Genomic DNA, 25,743 nt, shown 5'->3' on the forward strand with positions numbered 1-25,743 from the left:
CAGCCTGGCACTGTGGGCCTACAATGCTCAGGTTTGGGGCTGGGCTGCCCCGAAGTGTCAGAGGTGGGGCTTGGTGCCAGTGGTATGCAAGCCCCTTACTCCACTCTTTTGAGCTCTCTCATGTAGTTCCAGCCTCCATCCAGTTCTAGGCTGTTCAGAATGAATGGTAAAGAGTGATCTTGTATTCACCGATGGGTGCACATTTGCACACCCTTTCCTTTCTCTAAGGGGTTGCAGAACTTGGATTTGTATCTCAGTCCTTTGCCCGAGGTGCTGCTCTCCTGTGCTGCTGCCCTGGGTTAAAACATTACAGGTGATTTTTAGGTTGTTGGCTTTGTGAACGCCCAGGGGCCTGAGGGATGTGAGAAGAGATAGTGCTTTCTCCTCTAAGCTGCCAGCACACTTTCATTCACTGCACTCCCTCTTAGCACATGCTTCTCCAGGTCCAGGCACACAGGAATGGGATGTCCCATTATAACCAAACCCAAAGTGTGGCTGCTTACCCCTCAGTAGCCAGGACTTCAGGACCAAGGGTAGGTGTGATGAAAGTAGTTCTCTTAGAGGTGAGCTACCTGAGAAGAAGGCAGACCTATGGTTCCCCCAGATCATTTTACTCACGGTTTGGGGTTTATATTGGAATAGAAGGGGCAGTGGTGCCTAGCATGGGGCTGTTCAACTGGTATCAGTAGTTTGATGATGATCGTCTTTCTGCTTCTGGCAAGTGCTTGGGAGAATTATCTTTGCCCCTGGGATTATCCATGTTAGCCTTCAGAGATCTTTCTCCAGAGGACCTGGTGATTGTTCTCTCCCGTTCAGCAACTGACTCCTGGTTTAACATGAAATCTTTGAGCATGAAATACTCCTCCTATATAAAAGAGAGAAAACAAAGGCCAAGAGTAGTGAGAGGTAGTATGGCATTTATATGTGGAGAACACGATGGAGTCTGTAGTGCTTACTCACGTTGCAGCTTGGTTCAGTTTACCAGAAGGAAGTATCAGATCTCACAGATGAAGGACTGTTCTTACTCTTCCAAACATCAGTTGCCAATTGCATGATGGGTAGCCCGATATCCAGGGGAGCCTTGGTCCTCTGACTGAAGTGAGGTTATGTTCTCAGTAGGAGAAGCAGAAGTCAGTCCTGGCTTTTCCTCAGGTTCCTAGATTTGTCTGTCTTGCAGAAAGGAACTTCAGAAGATGAATGGTGGAGGAGAAAAGTTTTCTTAGAAATTGAAAACGTGTTTGAGAGAACATGAGGTTCTCCAGAGAGAAGAGAGAGCCCAGGAAGTAAATGAAATCTCTGCACCTTTAAGGAAAGACTTGTGCAACCCCAGTATGGAGGGAGATAAAGCCAAGGGGAGAAATTATGTGCCTGAGCTGCGTCTGCTACTCTGGTCATTTTAAGTTTTTTGTTTTATCACATGATCACTTGACAACCTGTTACTCATCAGTTGGCTCGATTAGACACCAGTAACGTCTCCATTCGTCCCAGTTGTGTGCTAATGTAGCCCAATGGCGTCTGCTCGCTCCTGGAACACTAAGAGCTGCAAACCGTTCGTTCAGGGTCTTGACGGAGAAGTCTGATCATCTCGTAGGTGGGTGGCCACGCGATCTTTTGACGTCCTGCGGAATCCAGTTGGTAATGGCTCTAGTCCAGCGGTCGTCTCTAAATTGCATTATGTGTCCAGCCCATCTGGAACTGGGCTGGAGCAATAGCACAGTGGGTAAGACATTTTCCTTGCATGAGGCCAACCTGGTCGGCCCAGGTTCGAGTCCTCCACCCCTCTCGGAGAGCACGGCAAATTAGCAAGAGTATCTTGCCTGTACGCCAAAGCCTGGCAAGCTACCCAGGATGCATCCCATATGCCAAACACAGTAACAAGTCTCACAATGGAGACGTTACTGGGCCCCCTCGAGCAAATCGATGAACAGTGGGAGGACAGTGCTACGGGGACAGTCCAGCCCATCTGATTTTTGATGCCCTGGCAGATGAGACAGCATTCCTGATTCTCGATTGTTGACGGAGGTCAGAACTCCAGATTCCTTCTCTCACTTGAGTGAAGCGTGATACTCCAAGCATAGCTCTTTTCGATTCCTCTTTGGGAGAATAGCGTTCTTATCCTGTTTACAGTAAGTACAGTAAAATTTTCTTTTATACCCCTTTTTAATGCTGGGTACTGAACCTAGGGCTTCAAACATACAATGTAAGCAAGTGCTCTGCCACTGAGCTACATCACTGATTCTGTATGGGGTCCCCCCCTCATGTGGCCTGAATTTGCTTAGGCTTATAGCTAGTGAGTTTTCAAGAAAAGGACTTTGAGCTCGGGTGGTCTCTCTGTTCCCTGCGTTTAATAGGGTCCTTAACTGCCTCTGAGTTTTCTCAGGTTGGAACGGACTGATTGCATTCTGAGCTGGATGCCGGATATGCCCTTTCAGATGCTGCCAGGTCTCTCTGAACCTAACTTGGATTTAAGACTACCTGGAATTCACTACTAAGGTGTTCCCTGCCTGAGTCCCAATGTCAGATTCAAGCAACAGCCAGATGTGGGGTCTAGATGAGCTCTGGAAGGATCTTGTGCCAAGGGATTCTGCCTTTGTTTGGGGTGCATCATCCTTCTGGCGAGGAGGTGCAGTCTTGTACACCACCTCTAATGTTTTGTGCCCCATTTCTCTTGGTTTTGAGCAGATTATGCAAGCACAGTTGATTAAATCTTTGGCAACTGGGGATTAAGTCTCCAAAGTCCCTTTATCTTGACCCTTCTCCCTCCCCTGGAAGGTGGCCATGCTGTGAGGCAGAATTTTCTAACTGTAGTCACATGGGTATCTGGCAGCCCTCATTGTTCCATTATCTATGGATTTTCTAAAAGTCACTTCATTAACAGAAGCTCAGGTGTGGTTGAAAGGCTCTTGATGACTAAAGACACCTTGCTTCTTTCTCTTTTCACTTTGGAAATTCCAAGGGTGTTAAGAGCTCAGTGCCAGGAACTAGGATAAGACCAAATGTCTCTCTTTTATTAAAAGTGATATTATGAATAGATGTCTCTTAGCAACGTGGGTTTTCTTCACTCATACAGGTGTCAGGCCATTAAGCTGCCCATCATCTTCTGATTATTATCAGAGCATGGTTTGTGTCAAATAGATCAAAGCCTTTGTAAGAATGCATCTTCTTGAGCAGCTTGAGATTCCAAGGTTGTAAGAAGTTTCAGTTGCCATGTGAGCATCCATGAAGTTGGGATTGGAGTTCCTATCTTTGGGCTGACGCTCCTTTTGACAATAACATTAACTCTTGTTACTATTATTGGTTTTATGGCTGAACACTGCAAGTTCAGGAAGACGAAATAGTGTTTCTGAGACATCCCTCGGGTCTTAGAAGTTAACACTATCTTTCCTATGTTCCCATTGCGCTCTTAGGCTGTGGAGGGATTTGGGAATGCCTTGATCTTCTAACTTAATTCGCTCATTTGAAAATTAGAAGGAGTTGTATTCTACTAACAGTTCTTAACCTTTTCTTGGTGGTCCAAGAAAAGGATTGTATTGATTTGAAGGATGATTTTCTTGCCTTTGAAAAACAAATAAGGGGTAGAGAGAGATTGTACAGAGGCTAGGACACTAGTCTTCCACCCGGTTGACCTGAGTTCTATCTCTGGTCAACCGGAACACCTTATGGACACCTGAACCTGCCAGGAGTGATTCCTGAGTGCAGAGCCAGGAATTAGCTCTGAGCACAGCCATGTGCGTTTCCCTAAAACAAAACAAAACAACAACAAAAAAGGAGATTTGTATAAAATTTCTGATGGACTTGTTCACACACGTTAGCAGTCGATTCCTTGATTAAAAAGGAACTTTCCAATTCTAATATTAGATGACAGTTCACCTCTTCTACATTTTGGAGGAGAAATCTTTTATTGCACTAGGGTGATTGTCTGAATATTGATGTGGGTTATGCTCATAACTACAGTGAAAAGTGTAGTCCAAGGTTATCCTGAAATGAAGGCCAGCTTGGTGATGGATGATCATACTTTAGAGACATCTCTGTGGCCCACCATTCTGAGCCCACCTTGTGTTTGAAGGGGAAGATGGGAACAAGCCAGGCTCCAGCCCTGCCTCTCCTGAGACCTTGAGCAAGGGGTCGGAATTTGTCTTGGGAAGTAACTGTTGGAGAGAAGGAAAAATGTGGTCTGGAAGGCCAGTCGTCAGTAGAGTGGTGGGATCACAGGTACAAGAGTCAAAAAAAGTAAGACCAGGTGGGAATCCAGAGCTGTATGGGTCAGGGAATTAGCCAGGGATCATGCCTCAATTCAGCCATGTACAAGGAGAGGGTAGCAACTTGGAAGATAGTTGCACTTCTAATGAGACAATGCAGGGCTACTCAGTGTTGACATTTTTGGACATTTGAAACAAGATCAATTGCTTTGGGCTGTTCTGTACAAGGCATGGTATCATTCTGTACACTGCAGCATAGTGACCTTCACTTCTGCCCACTAGAGCCCTCCAGCTGCGGCAACCAACAGTATTTCTGTGGGCATTGCTCAGTGTCCTGGGAAGGAGACAATTGCCACACCTTCAATCACTGGTCCTGTGGTCAGTCTGTTTTTTTCAGTGCTGTAGTGGAAACTCTGATGGCCATTGTCATAAAGAAAAACTCATTGAGTAGCTTAATTCCTTACTTGGTATCCCACTGAAGGAGACAAATATGAAAACGTAAAACTACCAAAATCCAGGAACAAAAGTCTTTTCCTTGCGTGCTGAATTATTGATGCCTCTTCTGTATCAAACCATATTCAGGTGGAGATTTAAGTGGTCGAAACCTTCTTATTTTTGGTGGGTGTGGGGGCTCGGGGGCACTTGCCACAGTGCTTCTGGGGCTCTGTGCTCAGGGGACTATGCAGTACTGGGTGCTCAGAATGGGGTCAAAGTGGCTGAGCCCAAACACTTGTGCTCAGCCTGTTGAACTCTCTCTCCGGCCCAGCACCACCTTCATAAAGAGAGGAACTTCCAGGGCCAGAGAGCTGACTCAGGTGGGCAAGCACTTGTCTTACTTGTAGCTTCAGTGGCCACAACCCTGGTTTGAATCTGCAACACTGATGGTGGAATGCTGAGCACTACCAGGGGCCAATCCTTGGCACAAAGCCAGGCTATCCCCTGAGTAGCCCCTGGTATGGCCTCCATGACCCTCCTCAACACTTCCCCCCAAAGTGTTGCTTTGTGGCTGGAGCAATAGCACAGCCGGTAGGGCGTTTGCCTTGCATGGGACTGACCAGGGTTCGATTCCTAGCATCCCATATGGTCCCCCGAGTACTGCCAGGAGTAATTTCTGAGTGCATGAGCCAGGAGTAACCCCTGTGCAACGCCGGGTGTGGCCAAAAAGAAAAAAAAAAGACTCGCTTCCACCTGGCCCCCTGCTCCCTGCTCGCCTCCCTGTGGATTTAGCAAACTGCCCATTTCTAGCTTAGCTCTCTGCCATCCCGGCAACAGGCTGCGTTTTCATGATCCTTGTTCGGAGCAAGCTTGTTAAATCATGTTAAAGCCAGACAGCTCTCTGAGCATGCTGGCCTGCTGGGGGTGTGGGCACAGGTGCCAGGGCAGTGGGGGTACTGAGCTGGTGGTGATAAAAAGACAAGAGCAGACAGGGCATGGGGTGACCGAGATCTGGGTGTTTTCTTGTCACCCATTAACGACCACACAGAGCTGCTATCGATTAGGGAGTTGTGTTTGGAGAGTTGATGGTGAGCTTGTCTGCAATGTGCTTGAGGCACGGGTGGAAAGAACACTGCAGGGGAAGGATGGGAAGGATGGGAAATAGGCAGGGAAAGGGCAGTATCTACTGGGTTGGGCTTGTTGGGGAATGGAGTGAGAGGTGGTGAACATGGTAGTAGGTTCTGAGTCACCTGTTTCTTTGTTCATAGGTATGACTTCGCTGGTGATTTCTAACTTTGGGTTTCATCAGCTTGTTTAAAATCAAATTAGGGGGGCTGGAGTGATAGTCCAGTAGGTAGGGCATTTCGGCCAACCTGGGTTTGATTCCCAGCATCCCATAGGGTCCTCCGAGCAGTACCAGGAGTAATACCCGAGTGCCTGAACCAGGAGTAACCTCTGTGCATCGCCAGGTGTGACCCAAAAAGCAAAAATAAGTAAATACATAAATGAAATGAAATTAGAAGGTTGGTATGCCTTAACTCTTAAGTTTGTCCAATAAGAATGTTTAAAGAACAGGCTGTATTCTTTATCACTCACTGTCACCAAGTAAAATGGCTAAAAGAACAGCTTGGTGTCCCCGAAGAGTGGGAGGAACATAACCCTAGAATAAAGAGGACTCATCTAGGTTGAAACCTTTTGGTCCTTTGTTTGCCTTGCACCAGGGCCAGGTAAAGCTGCCATCCTAGGCCACTGCATTTCTTCTACTGCAAAGCACATACATGGACTTGTTGCCTCTTGCTGAATGACCATTGCATTAGGAATGATGCCACCCTGGGAATAAAGAAATAACTCAGTGGGCTGAGTATCTGCTTTGGATGTGGGAATCCTGGGTTCAGTCCCTCAGCATTGTATTCTGAGCACAGAGCCAGAAGGGACCCCGAGCCCCACTTACTGTGGGTCCCCCCACCCACCAATAAAATAAAAATTTTGGCAGTATCCCATGTATACCAGTCTTGGTGAGATTGTTGGTACTGTCCCTTTGAAATGAGGGGTCTTCATCAGCTTGTCTCTCATTTTCCTGTACGCCTGTCCTCTCTCTACAGTTTGCTTTGCGCCTTTACCTAAAGGGCAGGAAAAATTGCAGCAATAAGGAGGCAGCTACCACTTCCCAGATGTTGTTCCTCTCTGCTTTGTGTTTTCTGCCCTTTGTGCCTCGAGGTGTAGTTATGTTGTGGAGAAGCAAGTCCTCTGGTGTCCCAAGTCTGAAGAGAAATGAAAGTGCAGAATGGGCTTCCCCTCTCGACAGGCAAGATTGAGCTTGCAAAGTGTTGACATTCTGCAGTACTTTGGACACTAAGGCTTGCAGAGAGCTTTTGTGGGTTGCCTGCCATTTAAAAAATGTGAGGGGGGGGGCACTGGAGCGATAGCACAGCGGGTAGGGCATTTGCCTTGCACGCAGCCAACATGGCCAACACAGGTTCGATTCCCAGCATCCCATATGGTCCCCTGAGCACCGCCGGGAGTGATTCCTGAGTGCAGAGCCAGGAGTAACCCCTGAGCATCGCCGGGTGTGACCCAAAAAGCAAAAAAAAAAAAAAAAAAAAAAAAAAAAAATTAAAAAAATATGTGAAAGGGGGAAACAGTTCCTGGGAGATGGCACAGAGTGTGATTGAGCCTAGTATGAGTAATATCTTTAATTTAAATCAGCACCCTGATCAGTTATTGATATTTACATAAAACTTACTTTGACTCTTAATTTCTTAAGGTAAGGTAAAGGTAAAGGCCCTCCTGTTGATCGTCGATTTCCTTGAGCGGGCCCAGTAACGTCTCCATTGGAGACTTTGTTGTTACTGTGTCTGGCATATCGAATACTCTCGTAGCTTGCCGGGCTCTCCGAGAGGGGCGGAGGAATCGAACTTGGGTCGGCCATGTTGGCCGCTTAATTTCTTAGTATCTTGAAAAGTTGGGAAATGAGTATTTTTGGTACATCAGCTCTCTTTAATCTTTGTCTTATTCTGCCAAAGTGTTAATACTTTTTAATATGTTTTTGTTGGGGGACCTCACTTGGTGATGCTCAGGGACTAATCCTGGGTCTGTGCTGGAGTGCTCCCTAGCTGTGCTCAGGGGACTGTGTGTGATGCTGGGCACTTTTTCTTTTTTTAAGTCTGAAGGTTTTTTATTTTAATTTTTTTTTTCTTTTTCGGTCACACCTGGTGATGCACTCAAGAATTACTCCTGGCAGTGCTCAGGGAACCATATGGGATGCTGGGGCTCAAACTTGGGTCAGCTGCATGCAAGGCAAATGCCCTACCCACTGTACTATCACTCCAGCCCCGCAATGCAAGAGCCTTAACCACTGCACTGTCTCTCCAGTCCCCATTTTTAATTTCAGTTTTAAATTTTTTCAGCTATAAATGCAATGCAAGAATGTGCCGTAACAAAAAAGTTCTAGTAATTCTAGTTCCAGATATTTTAGACATTGTTGTGAAAGTTTCATATTTTCTAGACTTGCGTATATGAATATAACTGATTTTCATGTTATGTAGATGATATATGAATCAGTTTTGTGTTTTTGTATCATAGGTGGTGGTTAAGCTTGCAAAACAAGCCTTAACCCCTATACTATCTCTCCAGTCCTTAGACAACATACTTTTTTCTCGCTTAATGTATCTTGGGGATCTATAGAAGTAATTCCATAAAGAGTATTATGTTTGCCAACTATTGTACAGTATCCTACGTATAGAGATTTTATAGTTTATAAAACATGTTACTGTTCACAGTCAGGTGCTGTTAGAATCACTGTGGTACACAAATAAGCCTGATACATGAAGACATGATTGATCTTCATGTCTCTTGACTCGTGGGTGACTTCAATCCTTCAGACCGTTATTTACGGTACTGAGTTCACCTTTTTCTTTAGGGACCATACCTAGTCATATTCAGGAGTTACTCCTGGCTTAGCACTCGGGAATTACTCCAGGCCATGGTTGAGGGATCCTATGAGATGCGGGGGATTGAACCCGGGTAGGTCGCATGCAAGGCAAGCACTCTATTGGCTGTATGATGTCTCCAATGTCAACTGTTCGCTTTCTTAGAAGTTTACTTTCACTCTCTTCTATGCTGCTACCTGTAAAGCCTGGCTTTTTTAAACCCAGGAAAGATCTACTCTGGGTTTTTTAAAAAAAAAAACCAAGGCCCAGTGGGTAAAATATTGCTAATGTTATTATTTTCTTTAAAACAGGTTTTGCTTCTAATTTAACTGTCATAATTTTTAGAAGTTTAAATTATGGAAAAATTTGACAGAAAAGACACCAACAACTCTTAGCAGATGCTAATATTTTGTCACAGTTGCTGAAGAGATTTTTTTTACGAAGAGAAAACACTAGAGAATTGCTCAGTCCCTAAACATCAATACCCCTTCTTTTCCTATCCAAAGTAATACTTTTGTTTTGTTTATGCATGCTTATATATGTAGCGAAACTATAAAAAAAACACCAAGGGAAATCATATGGAGCTGCTTCAACATATGGCATTATACTCTGCTGCGTGTTGGTGCTTTATTGAGTAGGTAGTCTATGGGAAATTAGATGAAAGAATGATGTTCTCTGATGCTCCTGGGTTTTTTTGGTAGCAGCTTCTTAATACTACTTTACCACCTTAAGGAATGCTAATTTGGCACCCTGAGTGTCTTCCCTTACAACAACCAGGTTCTGTTTGTTATTAGTTGTATTTTGATTTTCCAGTGTCTCCCAGATCTCTCTAATGCTTATCTTGGTGCTTTGGTGTTTGGAGCCTTAAGTTTCTTATCATTTTTGGCAGATACTTTAAAACAATGTTTTTTAAGTCCCTGCAGGTACCAGGCATTTTGCTAAGGAAAGGGGCTACAATGTAGAATGAGAGAAAGGACCCTTAACCATGGAGACTATTTTAATTCTCTTTCCACCCTCACCCCTCATTTTTTGTGATTTTATTTTTCTTGGCTGGATAGCACAGTGGTAGGGCGTTCGCCTTACAAGCGGCCAACATGGCCGACCCGAGTTCGATTCCTCCGCCCCTCTCGGAGAGCCCGGCAAGCTACCGAGAGTATTCGATATGCCAGACACAGTAACAACAAAAGTCTCCAATGGAGATGTTACTGGGCCCGCTCGAGCAAATCGACGATCAACGGGAGGCCTTTACCTTTACCTTTACCTTATTTTTCTTGAAAGTTATCATACTACACCCCAAAAGAGAGAACAAAAGGGAATGCCCTGCCACAGAGGCGGGGCAGAGTGGAGGGGATGGGGCGGGGGTGGTGGGAGGGGTCTTGGTATCATTGGTGGTGGGAAATGGGCACTGGTGGAGGGATGGGTACTGACTCGACTATCGTATGACTGAAATGCAAGTACTAAAGTTTGTAAGTCTCTAACTGTACCCCATGGTGATTCACTAATAAAAAATTTTTTAAAAATCAGAAAATGAAAAATAAACTTGTCATACTTGTAGTTGTGTAGAGTCCCCTCTTTTGCAGACTGGCATCAATGTTGGTTTTGCATTGCTTCCCATCTTCCTTGTGTGGCAGTCTGTGTGTTTTGAGTTTTGGTCCAGAGAAGGTGGTCACCTTATCTATTATGTGGCAGTGAGGCATCCACATTCCTATTAAATGGCCTGCAAAAGTTATGTGCCCATTTCCACTTGTTATTGGACATTGTGCTAATTGCACGGGTGATTTAAATGTTAAAAAGGCATTAAAGCATTTGTTGTAATAATTAACGAAGGATTGGTAGGTTGCAAATGAGTGATAATGCCATATTTAAAAAATATAGTGTTACATATCTATGCAAAGTGGTCTCTGTTATGAAACATTAATATTCAAATGAGAGATTTGAACTGAATGATCTCTAAAATCCTTTCTACTATGTTCTGTCTGGTTTTCCAAAGTGTGCACTCTTTAACTATTAATATATTTTGTGAGATGTCGACTGTGTCGCATTTTGAAAATCTCAAGGAGAGGTCACAACCTTTTGTCATACACCCGTGTATTAATGGAAACTTGGACAGTGGGCTAGAGATACCCAGATCATTTTCTCTTCTTTCTCAACCCCGGAAGTTGTTTTGATCCAGTTGGTTATAAAACCACATGGAATAAAGAGCAGTTTCCAGCTGACTTTGTAATTAACTAGGCATAATTTAAAATTTAGCTCATGAAATATATGTGGTAGCACTGTAGCACTGTCCTCCCGTTGTTCATCGATTTGCTCGAGCGGGCCCACTAACATCTCCGTTGTGTCATTAGCTTTTCTTTTTGGGGGGATATGGAGGAAAGGTTGGGTGGAGGCAAGGATAATTTGCTTGTTTATTTGTTTGCAAATAACAGAAAACCATTCTGCCTCCAATTTTGTTTTCTCGGGATGAGGGGCTTTAGGCCACACCCTGCAGTGCCCTTCAATCAGTTTTTTCCTTTTTGTTGGAGTTCAGGTAACGAGATTACTGTGTGTTGTGTTTATGCTTTTGGTGTATAGTTACTGCACCCCACCACCACCAAAGTGCTTAAGACCTTCCACCATTGTCCGTTTGCACTTCTGGTTCCTTGTCCATCTCCCCACCAAACCCACCACTTTTTTACCTGAGTTCTATGGTCAAAGCCCAAGGGTTTCTTGTCATTAATTACTATTCATTCTTTTACGTTATTTCTCAATAGGCCACAGAAGAGTGAGATCGTCCATTTTTTGGCCTTCTCTTTATGACATATTTCACTTAAAATCATACCTTTTGCACTATCATATTGCAGCAAATTTCATCTTTTTTATGGCTGCATAGCATTCCATTATGGCTATTTCTGTGTATGTGTGTGTGTGTGTGTGTGTGTGTGTGTGTCTTTGTGTCTGTGTGTGCTGTAACTTGATCCACTTGTTCTTCATTAGATATTTGAGCTGTTTCTGTCTCTTAACTATTGTACATAGTGCTGCAGTGAACGTAGGCATGCAATTTTTGGTTTTAAAAAATGCAATGTTTTTATTCCTTTAATTGATTTTGTTTTCAAATCTGAAGTCTCTTCTTGCTGCTTTGCAATTAACTTAGTAGAAACACTTTATACAAATTAATTTGGTTATTTTTGATCTTCAATATTTGATGGTCATTTTATACTCTTATAAAACTAATTAGAAAAAAAGACTAATTTGGTAGTTTGATAAATTATTTTTTTAAATTTTAAATTGAGACCCTGTGATTTACAATATTGTTAATGATGGTTTAAGGTGTGTTTTTTGGCCACTCTCAAAAGTTCTCGAGACTCTGTGCTCAGGTGTTACTCTCGGTGGGTGTTTGGGAGACAGTACGGGGAGCCAGGATTGAACTGAAGGACACCACTCAGAAAGAAGCACATGTCCAAATACTGTACTATTTCTCTGGTCCCTAAATATCCCCCATCCCTACCTCCGTCCCCCCAGGGTTAAGTTCTCATCAGTTTGGGATAGTTGCCAAGGTTCGGGACTCCTGAGTCATATGGGAGTTCACATATTAATTTTTTTGAGAAATCTCTATCCTATTTTTCATAGAGACTTCCCCACCAACAGTTAATAAAGATTGCTTTTTAATGATGTTGCTACCAAATACCCATGGTTTCTGGTCCTTTTCGTCTAGACCACTCTCAGTACTGTGAGGTGGAAATCTCACTGTCAGAGTTTTGGAGAAATTGGTTACTTACTGCTCAATAGAAAATTAAGATCATCTACCTGTAGGGAATATAAGCAATTTGGACTCTTATTTAAGTCTTTCTTTCTTTCTTTGTTTTTTTTTTTTTTGCATTGTGGTTTACAGTGCTATTGCTGATAGGGCTTCATACATTAACATCTTTTAGTGATGCCTTTCTTTTAAGTTCTTCTCTCTTAATGCAAGAGATATGGTGCAGCTCTTGTCCAACTTTCATATCAGTGTTTCTTGGAAACACTTCATTTAAATTGTGTTTGCTTCTTAAATTGTACAGACCGTGACAGTTGTCCTTCTGTGCCTCTGATACTTAAACTCTAGACTGCACACAGGAAAGTGAATGAACTTACTATGTATTGCTTCTTAAAGGCAGTGCATAATCTTGAAAACCTGTGAGGTACATGCTTTCCTTCTTTCCCATTTTACAGATTATACAAATGAGGAAAGTAAAGTTCACGTTCTCAGGAACCAAGGCAGCAGGCTTGAGTCCTGACACTCGTGTGCCACAAAACTAGTCGTGTAAAAATTTAAAATTTCTCGTTTCCCGACATAGAAACTTGATACACATAGTCCTCCCCATACCCCCACTCTTCCACGGTGAATGTGCTCCCACCCCATTTCCTTCCCCTTCAAAATACAGACCAGATAAAGGACTTGGGTGGGTGTATTGGGTTGGGATGTATATGGGGTGGAATTACTATTCCTCCTTTTTCTGTATAGTCGGTGTAAAGAACACAGCCTGTGGTAAACACTGGGAGATCTGATAAACATATTTTTGTGTTTGAAAGTGAAACAGCAGATGTTACTGTAAGGAATGACGTGTTTTATTATTTATTAGGAGATATGTTATGCTCCTGTTTAAACTACAGGCTTAAGAAAACAAGAGAGAAAACATTCAGCAGGAATTTTGGATTCTGTGGCCGGAATGGTAGTACAGTGGGTGGCATTTGCCTTGCATGCTGCCAGCCTGGGTTCAATTCCAGGCATCCTATATGGTCCTCTGAGTACTGCCATGAGTGATCCCTGAGAGCAGAGCTAGGAGTAAATCCTAGCACAGTCAGGTGTGATCTTAACAAAACAAAAAGAAAAGTTCAGCATCTTTCTCAAACTGCTCACCAGTTCAGCTTCTCAAGGAAGCTTGTATTTTTCTCTCTTTTAGGACATTCCTATTTTATTTAAGGATTCCTTATGTATTTCTGACTGCTAATGCTCTAGCTGTTACTGTAATGGGACATAGGTGTGGGTTGAAAAATGCCAAGTAGATTTGTCATGTGTGCAGGGCAAGACACGAATCCATGTGACATATGGATTCATATGCTTAATGCTTCTTGGCTTTAGCATATGAAAGAGGTGTTGTGCTTTTGATACTGTCCATTAGTTTTAAAATCCCAGACGGGGAAGATAGAAATTTTGCCAGGTATTTCTGTTGCTTTGATACCAGTTAGGGAAATTTGCTCTGTCTCAAACAGTGAATTGGGTACCAAGTTCATTGCCTCGGTGACTAAGGATTTTCTATGTCAACCAGTTAGGGAAATTTGCTCTGTCTCAAACAGTGAATTGGGTACCAAGTTCATTGCCTCAGTGACTAAGGGTTTTCTATGTCAATTAGAAACTGGAGCCTTGGGAAAGTAGAGGGCTCGGATGTGGCCATGAAGCCCACAGGGACCCCATTGGTGAGTTGACCGAGGAGAGCTGGATTTTGATAACCTTTGTCACGGTGCTGAGTTTGTTCTCATCTCCTTTCCCATTTGAAATAGAAGCATGGAATATGTGCTGTTGACTTTGATCAGACATTGAACTGAGATGTTCACAGAGAATTAGAAGTTTGGTTCTTAAATTGAAGTGAGATAATCAACCAACACTAAATTCTTACCTATTATACGTACCTTTGTTGACTTTATAAATTGCCCCTAATGATCCACCAGGGATGGAACAGATAGCATCCATCACTTGGCTTTCTAAAAGCCATAGAAATTGCTGAACCTTGCTCTAGTCAAGGATTTCTACTTCTCTTCTTACAAAAGCTTTCGTAAGCCACAAGGATTTCATATATGAAATGTCATGTTGCTCTGCGTGCTGTTGAACTGTAACATCTTGCTACCATGAAAGGGCAATCACACAATTGTGGGAGAAGAATTGTTGCGTTGTGTGTAAAGATGAGGAAAAGCTTTGGGGTCTATTTCTTTTTTGGGGGGTGGTTGGAGTGGGTGCACATCCACCTGTGCTCAGGCCTTACTTCTCATTCTGCACTTAGAAATCACTCCTGGCAGGACTCAGGGGTGCTGGGTATTGAACCTGGATCAGATGCATGCAAATTAACTGCTTCCAGAATCGGGTCCATTTCTTTCATTAAAAAAACAGATTTGGGGGGGCTGGAGCAATAGCACAGTGGGTAGGGCATTTGCCTTGCATGTGGCCGACCCGGGTTTGATTCCCAGTATCCCGTATGGTCCCCCGAGCACCGTCAGGAGTCATTCCTGAGTGCATGAGCCAGAACTAACTCCTGTGCATCGCCAGGTCTGACCCAAAAAGCAAAGCAAACAAAACAAAACAAAACAAAAAAACCCAACAACAACAACAAAAAAACAGACTTGGAGCTGGAGCCATAGCACAGTGGGTAGGGCGTTTGCCTAGAGAACTCAGTGGACTGGAGCACTTGCTCTTCAGGTGCGAACCCCAGATTCAGTTCCCAGTGCCACACAGTTCACTGTACTGCAAGTATTCCCAGCCATGAATATTCCCAAACACTTGTTACCTCGACCCTGGATCTGGGACTTTTGGGATGCCTGAGGTCTGGAGATGTTTTCCAACATGGAGTGTCTGGGCCATGCTTCCTCGGAGTCCAAGCCCTTCCTCTATGTTTCCTCCTAGTTGTTCTCATCTCTTCTGGATCACTTGTTTCCAGTTATCTGTGATGCAGCTGAGATAGGCTCTGTGTGGCTTCCCTACCCTATCGGCCCCCCGACCCCCTCCAGTTTGTTTCTCCTGTTCTTTCTCATTTCCTCTTCGGTGCAGTTAATTGCCCTTTCCTCTTTCTCCAACCCCCTCAGATCTGAAACCTGGTTGGTCTGTGAGCTGAACCTGTAAGCGTGTGAGGCCCAGTGAAGTGTGAGTTGCTCTGACAGTCATACTTCTGGAGTAGTGCAGCCTCTCTGTTTTTTTTTTTTTCTAGTTCTCCCCCAGTGTTTTATCAGATTCTCCCAAATGTCCCTGGCTTCCGCTATAGTGCCTTATTTTTCAGGTGGGCGGATGGCACTACTACAAAGGGATACTTGGCAATGCTGGGGGCATTTTTGGGATTGCCTCACACCTGGGGGAAAGGTTTGCTATTGGCACCTGGTGAGCAGAGGCCAGCCACGCTGTCAAGTCCCATATAGTGCATGGCACAACCTCCTCTGCAAACTGTGCCCTCTTGCCACGGTCTGCAGCCTCAGTCCTGTGGCCAGTCTAGGGACCTGTCCGGCCTGGCATGTGAATCAGTTGCTGTCTGAAGTCTATCAAACTGATTTTCTAAACCAGTAAATCATTTTCCTTTCAATTAGTATTGCGGCATCTGGGCTAGACAATGCCAGACTAATTGCTGCTGCCTGAAATGTTCACAAGGTCAACATTAGCGGAATAAAAATGAGAGATTTTATTCTTTGGGAATGATGCCAGTTATAAATCATTTAGGGAAAGGTGCTTGAATAACCCATGGTGCAGTTTGCCGTTATCATATGAATTGGTGAGAAACAGGATTGTTCCATTTCTTACAGGTTGAACAAGTAGCTCTGATTGCTTGGGTTGAGCCCTTACTTTGGGTGAAGCTGTTACACTTTGGTCATTTCTAGTCTCCCATGCTCATACCCATTCATTCTTCAGGCCTTTTCTTGCCTGTCATTTCATCCAAGAAGCCTTTCCTTTTGCCTCAACTCAAGTCCAGTGGCTCCCTGTTGTACCTATTTCTCTGCTGACATAATTTTTTTTTTGATAGGGAGGCATATGAAGTATTCTCAGGGGCTATTTCCAGATGGTGCTCAGGGGACCATGATAGGCTCCTGAAAACACTTAGGAATGGATTGCAGTTTGTGGAAACCCTATGCTTTGGTTAATTTCAGAAAGGAATAGGTAGTGGTACAAAAGCAAACCTCGGAACCTCGGAGTCGGGAAATGTGTTTGGTGGTGTTTCTCTGACTCTTTTCAAATAGATGAATTTAAATAGGGATGTCTGTTTTATAGGCACATGCCGAGGTGTACAGTGCTGTCACTTGTGTGGGAGTTCTTAGAAATTAAAGGATCGCAGGGCTGGAGCTGTAGTTGAGCGGTCTACCCGGGTTTGATTCCCGGTTCCCTTTATAACGCCCCGAGCCTGCCAGAAGGAAGTCCTGAGCACAGCCAGGTATGGCCCCAAAACCAAAAAAACAAAACACAACAGGAACTCTGTGCAGAGTATTGCTGTTACAACATGAGTTCAGATGTCTCCTCTTTCGTGATCAACCACATCTGCCTCTGAAGGGAGGTCTCCCTCAGGACTATCAGGAAGCTGTGACATCTGGTCCTCATCCCATTTGACTACTTCTGCTTCTCTGACATGGCTCAGCTCACTTTCCTGTCGCTACACATGCCTTCTCTCTCTTCCCCGAATCTCACAGCCCCCTGTCTAGAGCTGGGATATTCATTCTCAGAGACCCAGATTGTCTTTCAGACTTCTGGGCTTCTCTGGCCACTCTCAGATTGCAGGAGTCTCCTGACCTTGCCCAGTTAGCCTTTTTCTCCTGAGCACCACTTGGCATTCTGTGTGTGTTCCCTACACTCCTCCCACCCTCCACTTGCTGGTGCCGGTAAGGGGACTTTCAGGCTTATGAAATATTGCCCACGTTACAGTGAATGCTTTGGTTGAGTACACAAAATCGGAACACACCTGCAGAACTAGTCCCCTGGTAGAAAAGCAACATGACAGGCCCCTCTTATTTCTTTCTAACCATTTTTCCCCACTTCAACGATTGCTCAGTGTATGACCTCAAGGTTGAGGTTCTGTTGGGAGTGGCCTCGATCAGGTTTCTTCACTGCTGTATACAGAGCTCATGGTAGGTGTGAAGCAAATACTAACTGTTAGGATGAGAAACTTGTAGCGCAGTTTCTAAAGCTGGTCTCTCGTTGTGGGTTAATCCCAGCCACTGAGAAATGCAATTAGAGGCTTTCGAAGTTCTCTCCCTCACAAGACTGTGGCTGCTATAACAGCCAATTAGATTTGTCACTTGTTTCTGCTGTGTTGGCCTTGATTATTTAAGTATTTTACCTGTGATCTCTTTAAGTCCTTTTCTTGCTCGTAATTTTAATTTATTGTCTATTCTATTTACTAGGCACTTAATCAGACATCTCTCTGGTGATTGTCTTACAGGATTATTTAACTACTTCTTGCTTTTCAACTACATTGTAAATTCAGCCAAGCATAATAAATTTGCACCAAATTTTCTCCTGCGATCTTGACTCTTGCTTCTCTGAAATTATTGTACATTTCTGTTCCTGGTCACTGGCCACTGGCTGGATCTATTGGAGTGTGGGCTACTGTTCCAACTGGATGCCTCCATTAGAATTGCAGCCTGCATGGTTGTACTGCTTTAAGTAATAGAGTGTCCTCAGATTGGAGTGGATTGCTAATTGTTCGAGATTTGAAATTAGCATAAGGATGCAAGTCTGGATTAGAACTACTCTCTCCTATTACAAAGATATCTGCAAATTAAGGATATGACATTTATTTTAGAGTCTCTGTGTAATTAGTAATAAAGTTATTGGCCGGGCCTTTATCCTCACATATCACAAAGAAGTGTCCAGAGAACATGCACTTTTTCTAATGCACATGGTTAACATGTTAGATGGTGGTGCTTGACTATTTATTTTGCGGAATATTACATAATCTCTAAACTATCCAGATGAACATTATTATAATTTGAGGGGGGTGGGCCATACCCACTGGGATTCTTTGTCTATTCCTATTCCTGGCAGTGCTCAAAAGACCACGTGGTACCTGGGCTGAGCTGTTGTCAGCTGTGTTGCTATGCAAAATCCTTAATGCCTAGACTCTCCAGCCCCTGAACAACGTGAACAGTGTTGTGTACTAGTTTTCCTACTCAGTACCTTGCTCTGTATATTTCCCTAGGTGAAGCAGTATCTGATGGACTTGATTCTTTTCTTATACTATCAACATCATCATCATTATCATCATTTTATTGTTGCCGGAGACCCAGGGAAAGTAAGGCAAATGTTCTATTGGGGCTTGATTCCTTTAAAACACAAAGAGGCTTAAGGAAGGTCACCCAGACTGGAGTGCATGCTTTCCGTGCAGGAGCCCTGGGTTCGACACCTGATGTGGCCTCTCATGTTCCCTCTTCTCCCCACTGGACGAGCCCCTGAACTTGACAGGGCATGGACCTTTATACCAAAGCCACACCAAATCAGACACCACAAGGAATCTCCCTCCTCCCTCCTAATAACACTATCATTTCTGTAAATGTAAAAAACCTATCCCTCAGCTGCAAGCCAAGTGAGACCCAACTATGCAATGAGAAAATAAAGATATTTTCTCTGCCCTACCGGTCCAGAGGTGGTATAACTTACAGACTTAGCCTGGCCAAGCAACGGGCTTGGAACTCAGGTTCTTTCCATCTTTCTGCTCTGTCATCTGTTTCTCAGGTTTGTCTTGATTTCTGTTTGCAGAGGAAACTACAAAGAGTGTCATAACCAGTCCAGTAGAAGCGGGGTTTGATCAGTTGGATTGGAATCCAGGGCTGTTCAACGAGGCAGCCTCCTTGAAGCACACAGTGCTTAGGGAATTGGAAACTGAGCATTGGTTCTGATTGGGGAATCAGCAGCCAGGGGGATAAGTATGACGAACAGATGCCGAAGAGGTACCCAGCCTACTGGCTGGGATTAGAATCCGGCCTTCTGAATGTTTAATTGACATTTTCTCTGCAAACTTACTATTCAAAGCAACTACGTATATGAATTTTGAAAGTTAAATTTAGAGTTCTGTTTCCCTTAATTCATTATTACCACTTCAAAGGGAAGCTGTTAATATGATTGGGGAATCAGTGGTAATATTTTAATATCAAGTCTGTTTATTTTAGTTAAATCTTTAAACTTACACAGATTGCTTATTTTCTTTTTCTTTTTTTTTAAAGATTTAGTATACTGTCTGGCACATAGATGCATAAAACATAGTGACTTAATAGTGAGTAAATGAATAAATGTTTTACTTTCTGTTAAGTGTCTAAAGGTTCCAGCCCACATTTTAGAGATGTGACAATAATGTTTCTTTAATCTGAGCGATTTGAGAGGTAAAAGTGAAATGACATGAAAAAGATTGTTTAAAGGATGGACAGAAGTGAATAATTCGGTTACATAGTTGGATTATAGCCTGTCCTGGGGTTAGGACTGTTCAGTATTTGACCTCAGTTAAATATTTAAGACTATGCTCATTTCCTTTCTCCTTTCTTCTCAGGAAATTTCTTTGTTGTAGAAATTATATAATCCATCCCTTAATTAGTGCATTGTTTAAAGGCCCAGTTAATGTGTGTTAACACACTTTTGTTTTATTTCCCAGCATTTTATCACAAGGTTAACAGGAAATTGCAAGTTTAATGTAATGGTAGATTTGCTATCCCCTTTCTCTTTCCATTTTATCATTAATTTTCATGATCATATTATCTATAGTGATTATTTTTTTTTGCCAGACTTGGCAGTGCTCATGGCTTACTCCTGACTCTTGGCTCAGGGATCACTCCTGACAGGTTATGGGGATCATATGGGGTGCTGGGGATTACCCAGGCCAGCTGTGTATAAAGCAAGCACCCTACCCGCTGTACTATTGCCCTGGCCCATTGGTAACATTTATGGGAGAACAAAAAAGGGAAACTTTCTTCTGATGTGTCTTTAGTCTTTATACATACTTTTTAAAAAAATTTTTGTGCTTGAGAGATTTTAGGCCATACCATATGGTGTGCAGAGGTTATTCCTGGTTCTGTGCTCAGGAGAGACTTTGATCTGTGGCTGTGTTTAGGGGATCATATGTAATACCAGGGATTGAACTGGGATGGGTTGCATGCAAGGCACTATACCTCTTGTATTCTTGTGCTCTCTCTCTCTCTCTCTCTCTCTCTCTCTCTCTCTCTGGCTCTAACACATTCTTTCTCTCTCTTTCTCTTTGTGTGTCTCTCTGTGTGTGTGTGTATGTGTGTGTGTTGTTGTTTTTACAAGCCACTTTACCTCTGGATCTGTACCTAGGGATCACTGCTGACTTCTAACCATACATTTTTGATGAAGTAATGCCCTTAATTCCATGTGCAGTTATCAAAGTAGGTGTGGAAGAAAGTAAAAATGTGACCATACTTAGACTGAGAAAGGTGTTATTTCTTTACTTTTTAGTTGACTATTTCTGGACTCACAGACAGGTACAGAATTTCTATGTACAGGAATGTCTATGTACTCTTTTTTTTTTAAATTTTTTTTTATTAGTGAAACACCATGAGGTACAGTTGTAGATTTACAATTTTTTGTGCTTGGGTTTGATTATACAATGATCAGATACCCATCCCTCCACCAGTGCCCATTTTCCACCACCATGGATAATATCCCCCCCACCCCCATCCCCCGACCCCCCGCCCTGCCTCTGTGGCAGGGCAATCCCCTATGTTCTCTCTCTCCTTTTGGGTGTTGTGGTCTGCAAAAGAGGCATTGAGTGGCAAACATGTTCAGTCCATAGTCCACTTTCGACATGCATCTCCCCTCCTGGGAGGGTCCTCCAAACACCCTTTATTTGGTGTTCCCTTCTCTGTCTGAGTTGCCCTTTCCTCTAGAATGCCCGACTGGCCACTAAGCTATGGAGTAATCCTCCTGGTGCTGATCTCAGCTATTCTTGGGTATTAATCTCATATTTTGTTACTTTATATCCCCCAGATGAATGCAATCTTTCTATGTCTATCCCTCTCTTTCTGACTCATTTCGCTTAGCATGATACTTTCCATGTTGTACCACTTGTATGTAAATTTCATGACTTCATATTTTCTAAGAGCTACATAGTACTCCATTGTGTAGATGTACCAAAGTTTCTTTAACCAGTCATCTGTTCGTGGGCATTCAGGTTTCTTCCAGTTTCTGGCTATTGTAAAGAGTGCTGCAATGAACAAACAAGTGCAGATGTCACTTCGACTATACATTTTTGCCTCTCCGGGATATATTCCCAGGAGTGGTATTGCTGGGTCAAATGGGAGCTCAATTTCTAATTTTTTGAGAATCGTCCATACTGTTTTCCAGAAGGGCTGAACCAGTGGACATTCCCACCAACAGTGAAGGAGTGTCCCTTTCTCGCCACATCCGCGCCAGCATCGGTTGCTTTTGTTCTTTTGAATGTGGGCCATTCTCTGAGGTGTGAGATGGTATCTCATTGTGGTTTTGATCTGCATCTCCCTGATGATTAATGATGTAGAGCATTTTCTCATGTGCTTTTTTGCCATTCGGATTTCTTCTTTGAGAAAGTTTCTGTTCATTTCATTGCCCCATTTTTGGATGGGGTTGGATGTTTTCTTCTTGTGGAGTTTAACCAGTATTTTGTATATCCTGGATATCAACCCCTTGTCAGATGTGTATTCGGCGAATATCCTTTCCCATTCTGTAGACTGTCTTTGTATTTTGGTCACTGTTTCTTTGGAGGTGCAGAAGCTTCTTAGTTTAAGATAGTCCCATTTATCTATCTCTGTTTTCACTTGCTCGGCCAGTGGCGTGGCATCTTTGAAGATACCATTAGCTTCAATGTCATGGAGGGTTTTGCCAACTTTGTCTTCAATGTACCTTATGGTTTCTGATCTGATGTTGAGGTCTTTAATCCATTTTGATCTTACTTTTGTACACGGTGTTAGGCAGAGTTCTGAGCCCATTTTTTTGCATGTAGCCGTCCAGTGATGCCAGCACAATTTGTTAAAGAGGCTTTCCTTACTCCACTTCACATTACTTGCACCTTTATCAAAGATTAGTTGATCATATCATTGAGGGGAGATGTCAGTGTATTCAACCCTGTTCCATTGGTCTGCAGTTCTGCCTTTGTTCCAGTACCATGCTGTTTTAATTATTACTGCTTTGTAGTACAGTTTGAGGTTCGGGAGGTTGATTCCTCCCATTTTCTTTTTCCCAAGAATTGCTTTAGCTATTCGTGGGGGCTTATTGTTCCATATAAATTTCGGAGTGTTTGCTCCATTTCTTTGAAGAATGTCATGGGTATCCTTATAGGGATTGCATTGAATTTATACAATGCTTTCGGTAGTATTGCCATTTTGACAATGTTAAGTCTCCCGACCCATGAGCAGGGGATATCTTTCCATTTCCTCATGTACAGGAATGTCTGTGTACTCTTAAACCAGCTCCCCTGTTGACTGCATTTTACACACAGTAGTACCAAAACCAAGTGTTTCACATTGTTATGGTGTGCTTTATATTCCTTTGTGTATTAGCATGTAAGTTGGTGTAACCATCACTGGAATGAAGATACAGAATGATCACATCACCACAAACCTTTCTCTCCCCTCTCCCACCCCTACTCTCACAACCACACCACAGATCCCCACTTGCCTATGTAGGTCTTTGTCATTTTTAGAATGTTAACTTACAAAAAGTCATGCAACATGTACCCTTTTATTCATTTCTTTATTTCTTTACTTATTAGTTTTGTTCTCTTTCTCTCCTTTTGGGTCCTGTGGTTTGCAAGAGAGGCAACATGTACCTTTTGAGATTGGCTCCCTCCCCATTGCTCAATGTGTTGGTCCTCTTTCCATAATGTTTTTTAAGTGCAGACCATATACTCTCAGCCCCGTTTTAGAGAAGTATTCCAGGACATGGGTATACCACAAAGGTTGCTCCCCTTTTGAGAGGGATTTCCATGAGTCCTGGTTTCTGATTGCTTCCAGAGGAAGTAATTTATTGATAGGAATAGAGGCTTTTGCAGATGAGCATTTCCACTTTCCTAGAACTCATGCCTAGGAGTACAATTGCTGTACAAGTAACTGTTTTGTTATTTTCCAAGAAGCTGCCAACTCTTCCAGACTATCTCCGTTCATTCACATTCCCAGCAGCAAGCCATGAGAGATCCAGCTTTTTTGCATTCCCACCAGCTTTTGGTGTTGTCTCTGTTTTTAATTTTAGTTCTTCTGGTAGGTGTGCTGTGATGTCTCACTGTGGCTCAATTTGCGTCTCCCTGTTGGCTAGCAGTGTGGAATAGTCTTTCATGTGGTCATTTGCTCTCTTCTCTGGTGAGACATCTACTCCTAATCCCTACTCACTTGCTGTCACTTTCTAATTGGATTGATTTTGTTGTTGTTGTTGTTGAGTTGTGAGGGTTTCTCCTACACTCAAGCAGGACTTCACTGCTTGCATAGTTGGCAAATATTTTTTTTTTCTCAGTCTGCAGCATGTTCCCTCATCCTCTCAACAGGACCCTTTACAGAGTAAAAGCTGCTCATTTTCATGCAGCCTCATTTATTCATTTCTTCTTTGGATTATACTTGTGCTGTTACAAATCTTAACTAAGCCCTGGGCCTGAAAGATTTTCTCACATTCATTCCCCCAAATAGTTTTACATTTCACATTAACATTAATGATTCATTTTGTGTTAATATTTGTATAAAGTGTGAGATTTAGGGTAATTATTTATTCATTTTTTAAAATTGTCTGTGGATATCTGATTGTATTCATGCCATTGTTTTGAAAAAACCATTCGTCCTCCATTGAACTAGTTTTGCACTGGTGCCAAAAATCAGTTGGCTGTACTCTGTAGTTCTTTTCTGGCTTTTCTATTCTATTCATTTATCTATATGTTGGTCTGTCTTTTAATACCACACAGTCTTGATTATTGTAGCCAGGCACTTAAAATTGTGTAGAGAGTTTCTTGTTATTATATTGTTCCCTTTTGATGATCTCCCTTTTTGAAGATTTGATTCTCTACTCTCCTTTCTCCCTTGCCCCCTTATTATTATTGTTGATGCTTGAAATGACGCCCGTGTTTCCTGCAGAGGACATCTTAGCCCCATGAGAAGTGCTCAATTCAATGTGGCACATTTTGATACTAATGTTTATTTCCCAGGGATTGGTGATAGATGTTCATATTCTGCTTTCTTTTATTACTTGCTTCCTGACATCCACTTTTGAGCAGGATTTAGACAACAGGGTTTGGCTCAGTAGCAAAGTGCTGTGAAATTGGAACAATACCTGTTTTGTGTTTTGAATAGTCATATGGTGGTAACAATGTGGAGTGTTTGCCTTACTGGTATCAAATAAGAAAGCACCATTGAATTTTTGTTGGGAAGGAGCCAGAAGCTTGGGACTGTGCCTGGGGTGGATGATGGCCAGGCAACCTTCTTCACACATTTATTCTAACCTCTTCAGTTTAAATATTTCCAATGAGTCATCAGATTCTAGGACCTTGTATTATAAATCTGAATGGAACTGCCCTCTTATCTGTGACCTTTAGTCAAGTTTCATCAGTGTAGTTTATGCATAGTGGCTCTGTCTTCTGGACTTCTGGTTATTCTGTTGTACACTGTTTATCATTCCTTTTTAGTGAAAGGATCTCTTAATTTATAACTTAATGTTATTTTCCCCTCTAGGGATAGAGATATGCATGAATTAATGACTGCAAACGGAATTTGGTTGGCAGACTATATCTAGAAAAAATTGGATAATTTGGGGGGGAATCAATTTCACTTGATTGAAGATTTTTTTAATAGCAGTATTCTTACATTAAATGTGAAGCATCAAGAAAATTGCTGAACTTAACTGTAACTTCACTTTTTTTTTAACCTAGGAAATATATTTTATAATCCTTTAAAACCAGTTTGATGAAATCAGTTTTTCCAGTAACCCGCCCCTCCCCACTAAAATTAATTTTGATGTCCAAAGTTTCACCACTAAGGTTATCAACATTTTAGACTTGCGTCCCTGGACTGTTTGGGTGTAGGAGGGGGGCATTGTCACTGTTCCTGGGTGCTGGTTACTGGCCTGCCCCTGAGGGTCCCCTTGGTGCATATCAGGCTGATCACTGCCCCCCTGCCAGCTGCCAGTGGCAATGGATGAACAAAGGAGGGCTGGTTGGTAATCATGACTGTTTATTCAAGTCTCACAGCATTAGTGATAGAGAAATCACTAAGGGTGGAAATAGCAATTACACATAGGGGTGGCTGAACATTATCAGAAACAATGAACAGAGTTAAAGCCCTTCCTTCAGGGGAAGTTCTTTTAGGAGATCCACCCAAGGACAAAATCTCATGTAAGTGCTCAGCACTCTAGAGTCCTGCTCGGAGAACTGCCCGAGGGTGGAATTCCATGTAAGGGTGCATTGCTTTCTCCTTTCCTTAGCCAGTATCCATTGAAACAGACATCTTAAATTTATTTCTTGGTAATA

At 42.8% G+C, this 25,743-nt stretch overlaps 1 protein-coding gene and 1 pseudogene across 3 annotated transcripts in view; one reads left to right on the forward strand and one right to left on the reverse strand.

Moving 5' to 3' along the window:
* Positions 1–25,743, forward strand: part of PTPRG (protein tyrosine phosphatase receptor type G) — an 822,933-nt gene that overhangs the window by 159,104 nt on the left and 638,086 nt on the right. The gene's annotated exons all lie outside the window — the stretch shown is intronic.
* Positions 12,936–13,081, reverse strand: LOC130037974 (uncharacterized; annotated as a pseudogene).

This window comes from Sorex fumeus, unplaced genomic scaffold (genome assembly GCF_029834395.1).
Source record: "Sorex fumeus unplaced genomic scaffold, SorFum_2.1 ptg000072l, whole genome shotgun sequence".
Taxonomy (NCBI): Eukaryota; Metazoa; Chordata; class Mammalia; order Eulipotyphla; family Soricidae; genus Sorex; species Sorex fumeus.